This window comes from Protopterus annectens, chromosome 6.part0, assembly GCF_019279795.1.
Source record: "Protopterus annectens isolate FY-2018-M chromosome 6.part0, PAN1.0, whole genome shotgun sequence".
Taxonomy (NCBI): Eukaryota; Metazoa; Chordata; order Ceratodontiformes; family Protopteridae; genus Protopterus; species Protopterus annectens.
This window is the reverse complement of record NC_056737.1, coordinates 20,358,187-20,364,330: the sequence shown is the minus strand read 5'-3', so window position 1 is coordinate 20,364,330 and position 6,144 is coordinate 20,358,187. Positions and strand designations below refer to the sequence as shown.

The 6,144-nt window shown below is 39.7% G+C and overlaps 1 protein-coding gene across 3 annotated transcripts in view; it reads left to right on the top strand.

Annotated features, from left to right (window-relative positions):
* The window catches only part of SCFD1 (sec1 family domain containing 1), a 3,579,547-nt gene that overhangs the window by 655,293 nt on the left and 2,918,110 nt on the right, over positions 1-6,144 (top strand). The gene's annotated exons all lie outside the window — the stretch shown is intronic.

Below are 6,144 nucleotides of genomic sequence, written 5' to 3'. Positions count from 1 at the left end.
TTCATCTAAATTACTTTGTCATCTCCTATACTGAAGCTGAAACTTGAACCTTTTTTTTACTGAATATCTGCAAGGTTCTCTCCAGCTGGAGCTTTTTCTTCTCCTTTTCTAATTGATTTTCTCTTACTTTCTCCAAATGTTGTCTTTGCTGACATCTAGACAATGTAATTACTAGCCATTAACCGAATTTTACCCAAATGCATGATTATTATTGTATAGGTGCAGACTATTGGACTCGTTAATTTAGTTATGTTATTATTTACTTTTAATGTTAATGATTGATCTGCTGATATCACATACATTGCTTATTCTGTATTCCATCAAGTATTTTCTAAATAATTTCTTACGCTGCCATTCACCATTTGATCTCTGTAGACAGTTGCTAACTGGCATCTTGCTCAAGAAGATTTAATGAAATTGCAAACTCCCAACATTGCTAAAACTGGTGGATCTTGTCTTCTTGCTTATTGCTGAGTGTGTAATTATTTAAGTGTGCTGCTAGTATGTCTAAGTCAAAAGTTATATTGCAGTAGTGTATTCCAGCTAAATGTCATCTGTGTGGGGACCGAGATCAAATTTGTTTGGAGCATGTGGTAGAATTTTGATTAAAGGGTAATGAGGGCTCTGAATTGTGTAGAATAGTGTACAGATTGTCATTCTCTTATTTTCAGGTGTTCCATTTATTATTGTATATGCTTAAAATGAATTCACCTAAACTTTAAAAAAACTAGTCCTTCACAAAGAAATACAGATGCTGAAAACATTTGTAAGGCAGTGTTATATCTACTCAGTGTTTTGTAGTAATATTTGTATGCAAAGGTCTGAAAACTTTTATCTGTTCACTTTAATAGAGGCCATTAGAAAACCATGCTTTTTTTTTGGATTTTGTACAGTCTCAGAGCAGCGGTGGTGGTGCTGCGGTAGCGTTGCCGCCTCACAGTAAGATGCTGACTGGTTCGACTCTCAGCTAGAGCGTCTTCTGCATGGAGACATGCATGAATGGGCGTACCTTCGTTGAAGGTTGTGCGTCAGGGCTGGCAACTCGGCACGTAAAAATCAACTGCCAATCATTAGCGGACTGGAGTTCCGCTGTGGTGACCCCTAACCGGGAAAAGCCGAAAGACATAACAACAACAGTCTCAGAGCAATGATAGTAAGTCCTACTGAAATGGATCATTTGTCCCCACTACTACCTCTTTACGTGCCATATATGAGACCTTGTGATTTTCCAGGAACCTTTGCTAAAGTCATACGGTGAAGGATATCCTATAATAAGTAATATTGTAAAATACGGGATTCATATTATGTTCATCATTTGGAGTGCCTCAGTGGCATGTGGCATTCTGTGCCTGCACCAATCCACCCTGGCTGCTTTCCAGAGCTTAGAATCCCCTCCTCTGACTCTCTGTGATTGGCTAAGCCCATTTCATCAGGGGCATATTCCACTAGAACCTTGTTCTTTTCAGTGGCTTATTGGAAAGGAATAGCCTCGAGAAGCATTCTAGAGGCAACAGCCTGATCCTCTGTTCATACCATTCCAAAGCACTACAAACCAGATTCTTTCTCAAGTTCCAGAGCAGGCTTGCAAAGACAATTTTTAGGAGCTCCTGGATCCTTATTCTTCCTCTTCCCAGGTACTGTAAGCTTTGGGAATCTATCCATATGCCACCAAGGCAGTGTGAATGATGAACGTAGTACAGTTGTATAAGTCCTACTTACCTGTAGCAGTAGGCATTAGAATTTTACACTGCGTTAATGGCATCACCCACCCACCCACCATCCTCCTTATTTTATATATAGTTCAGTGGTATCCAACCTTGTTTGCTGGTTGGTTTGATTATTTCTGTTGGAGTTTTTTGGCTGTGAATTGATTCGTTTCAGGCAATTTTTGTGTTTGGTCTTTCTTGGTTCTTCCTACTTAGCCCTAAAACCCTGAATAATTGACTTACTGTGATGGGAAGGAGCTTAGTCAGTCCCCTATCAGAGTGTCAGAGGAGGGGATTCTGAGCTCTTGTTCATAGGTTCATAGATTAGTACTAGGCTAACTGCTCTTGTGGGCCATTTTAACCCTAGCCAATTACCCAATGTGGGAATAAAACCCTGCACCTTGTGTCTGCAAGATAAACACCTTAACCATTATGCCATCCTACCAAAGCTGCCAGTGTAGATTTGTTCAGGTACAGAACCCCATATGCCACTAAGGCATTGTAAAATTTGAACATCTACTAGTACAGGTAAGTAGGACTTGCACAAATGTACTTTATCACATATGGGAGCATTTGTATAGTGATATGTTACTCAATAGGTCAACTATACTTATGCTTTTCTAATAATGAACACTGAAATGGCTGGTACTTTAGGGTTAACAATTTCAAAACTTGTTCCCTAAATATATAAATGTAATGCTTTAAATAATAGCTATATTTTTGTGCTTTTAATTATTGTATTACTATTTTTAAACCTTTGTATGTTTTAAGTAGTTGTATCTGTAGCGTCACAGTTGTATTAAGTTCCTTGTTTTTGCTATAGGATCTAGATCATCCAACTGATGACCCTCACTTAAAATTCCACTTATGAATGAAAGTACCTTTAGCAGAATTAATGTCTAGTTTTTATCAGGATTCACTGTGGGAGGTAAAGCTCCCCACATCCCCCATGCAACCTTGCACCCTCTTTACTTTAAAAGTCAACACAGAGATTACTTAAGCTTTGGAGGGGGGAATCTCACAGGAACTTTTATCAGACATTGTATATTTGCCAGTCTTAAATGTTATTAGTCAACTGGCTTTTGACTACTTGTCCTCTGCCATATCATTTATGTGTATTTACTAGCTAAGCTGAATAAATGTATTTTTTCACACACACATTTATTTCTGATTTGCAGTCACTGACACTAGTTGCTTTTTTATTTTGTATTTTTTCTTATTTCTTTGTCTTTGTTCCTTGATTTCAGCTTAGTTACAATTAAATGTATGAAGAATAACATGGATTTGCTAGAGACCAGTGATCGCAGGTTTGTTATGCAAAACTTAGTTTACAATTCAGGTTCAAATTAAATGCTCCCCAGCTAACACTATACAAACAGTTTTGAACAACAGGAGTAATGACTAGATATTATGTGGTCTGCACTTGGGACTGTCCTGTCCAACTTGTGCCATCTCTAATTGCCCTGGGAATGCAGTGTATAGTTTTCCCCTCTCTGCCATTTTTTTAATGACCATAGTCCTTTATTAGACCTAAGTCATGTGCCAGAGCTGGGAGCTTTTTCTTCAGTGCCAGGTTTTAAGTCTCCTTCTAGTACTTTTACTTAGTCCAAAAGCATTTCAGATTCTGTTTCCTGGTGCATGCTTCTTTTAGAGGAGTAATGCTAATACTGTTGAGGCCACATTAACTTTGTTTGCTGTCACTTTATCTTCAGTCCAGTGCTTCCTATAGAAAGTACCACAGTTTGTCCCAATCTGATAATCAGGAGCAGGCAATAGACTCTGAGAGAGCTCTTTCTTCTAAGCCATTATGTGGATTCATTGCCCCCCCCCACCACCACAATTATGTGTGTGTGGTAATACCAGCCATGTAAAATTCTGCATGTGCTATTCTGTGTTGTCAGACTCCTAATCCTGTTTGCATGAGTGTTTGTCACCAAAGCTCATTTATTGTCTTGCAGCCCATGCTTTAGCTCTTTATGTATCAGCTGCTGCAGCCAGTCTTGTCTATCTTCAGATATAATGGCTTGAATTTGTTCACATAACCCTGTAGTCTTTCTAACAGTTCAGCTATTACCAGGGGACCACTTTATTATGCCAGTGTTAACTTTTCTGTGTAGACTTTGAAAGGTATAAAACTGTAAATGACACAGTGTCATATGATTGATAAATACATCCATCCAGCTGTATGTGTTTTAAGCCACTTGTCTTGCTAAGGGTCGTAGTAGAGCAACGTGAGCAGGCATAGGTCATCCTTCCCTAACCATCTAAATGCTTTCTAGACAGTGCTGCATGCTTCCTGAGCAATTTAAGACAAGCTGAGAGAGATAATCCTGCCAGTATACCCTGGGTCTGCTGTGGGACTATCTCCTAGTGGTCTGTTCCTGGTTCACCTCCTGTAGGAGGTTACCTAATTGGTATCCTTACTAGGTCCCCAGGCCACCTCAACCAACTCCTGTGAACCTTGAGGTAGCTTAGGTCTTAAAACTGCAATGTATAATGAGCCCATTTAACCTAGGAATAGACCTAATTTCTCCCATTAGTATTCATAATCTCATTGTTTCAGTCATGGCTGAGTGTAAATGCCTATAAGTGAGGAGGACATAAACAAACTGGTAGTTTGAGAGTTTCATCCTCTTAGCCAGTTCTCTATTTGCCATCCTGGCCTGGTACAAAGCCTGTGGTACTATCTCCACTGTACCCATCCTGTGTCATTCTGCTGATTCTCACTACCTTCAGTTTTGAACAAAAGAAAAATGGGGATGCCTAAAGTTCTGTCCTTTAGGTAGGTGTCCCCCCCTCAAAAAAAATGCACACATTCGTAAAGAACATGTTTCACTTTTTTGTGAGGAAAATGGGACCTGTCATTTGCATGTGCAAATTTTCTTTCTATGTACTTCAACTATATCTATGTACCACTCCAGTGCATGCCATATATTAGTTGGTTGAGACTAGAAGGATGTAATCATCTGCAGGCAGCAAATCCTTAACTACTGGGTACTCTTCAAAATTTGGCTATGCTTTGATATCCCGTCCATAAAAGTAACAAACTACTGGGGGTGTGGAAGGAATACTTGAATGAATGCATTCTACTACAGGGGAAAATGACTTCTCATGCTGAATTCCCCTCAGCTTTCTGTGAAGCTGCACTTGGCAGTGTGGGTTTAGTAGGCTGAAGCTCTATGGGGTGGAATATGTAGCGCTCCTGCTAGGTGTTACCCATGTGGCAAGCCAGAACCACCTCTTTCCCTTGATGATGTGTAAACCAGCAATGGGCTCTTACTCCCACCACTCGACTAACTCCAGTAGGAGCCCGAGCTGCTTTTTGAACTTGAGTCACTTGTTGTGTAGTCGAGGCTTTATCTGTGTATACTATGGAGCTGGCAGTAATACCCACTACCTCTAACATTTTTATTCGCATCTTACTCTTCCAGCCTTGTCACAGTAATATCTAATTGTTTCAGTGACCTCATCTACAGACATGAACTTAGTCCCACCAGCTGTTTCTGGCATTGTCTCCTCCGAGGAGAACATGTCCACTAGATCCCTATTAGGATAATGACATTGTCATGGTGCATCAAATTGCACACTCCTATAATCCTTACATCTGTGCTGTCTGGAGCTTTGTACTCCTGGTAGAGTCACCCTTGACAGGCTGGTCTAAGATGAGTTGAAGGACAAGAATTCTACCAGTGTGGTAGTTCAACTGAAGAATCATAGAGCCTTGCTATGAATGGAGATGCTCTGTCTCGCCCCTGCAGCCAGGCCGTTTGGATATTGTTCATTGATAAGTACTTGGTGGCTTGGGTGTCTCATGTAGTGTGGCCATATTTAGATGAGAAAAGCAGTCATATGGGCTAACTACTAACAAGGTGAATTTGTGGGGTTGGGTACTGTGCGGCAGGACATACTGAGGTAGAGTAGTCTCTACCAACTGAAGTTTTTTTTTTTTTATTTCTCTCCAATAAACATCTCTATTAAATTATCACATATGACATAGGCAGTCTTACAAACAACACTGACACCACTTTAGTTGCAAACATTATACATCACAGACACCACTGAAACAACTGTAGTTGCAAACGTTATAAATCATTTATAATCTATCTAGTCATTGTCAGTTAAGCTTTATATAGCTCATTCAAAGCCTGCCTCTTAAACCTTGTTCTTTCTCTGCATGTATTGTTCCTACAATTCCCATATTTTTCCTGTGTAGTTTGCTCCATCCCTTTTCTAAAGATCCAAATTCCAGTTGTTTTATCTCTGTTTCTATATTCACTACTTTTAGTAAAGTTGGTCTCGACTTTGATTTTCATTTTCGTGTAATTGCTTTTTTGGCAGCCACCATAATTAGACTCAGCAAAGCCTTACTTATGTCTAGGAGATTCCGATAATGTATTGTACCTCAAAAAAATCATCTCCCCAGTCATTTCAATCTGCT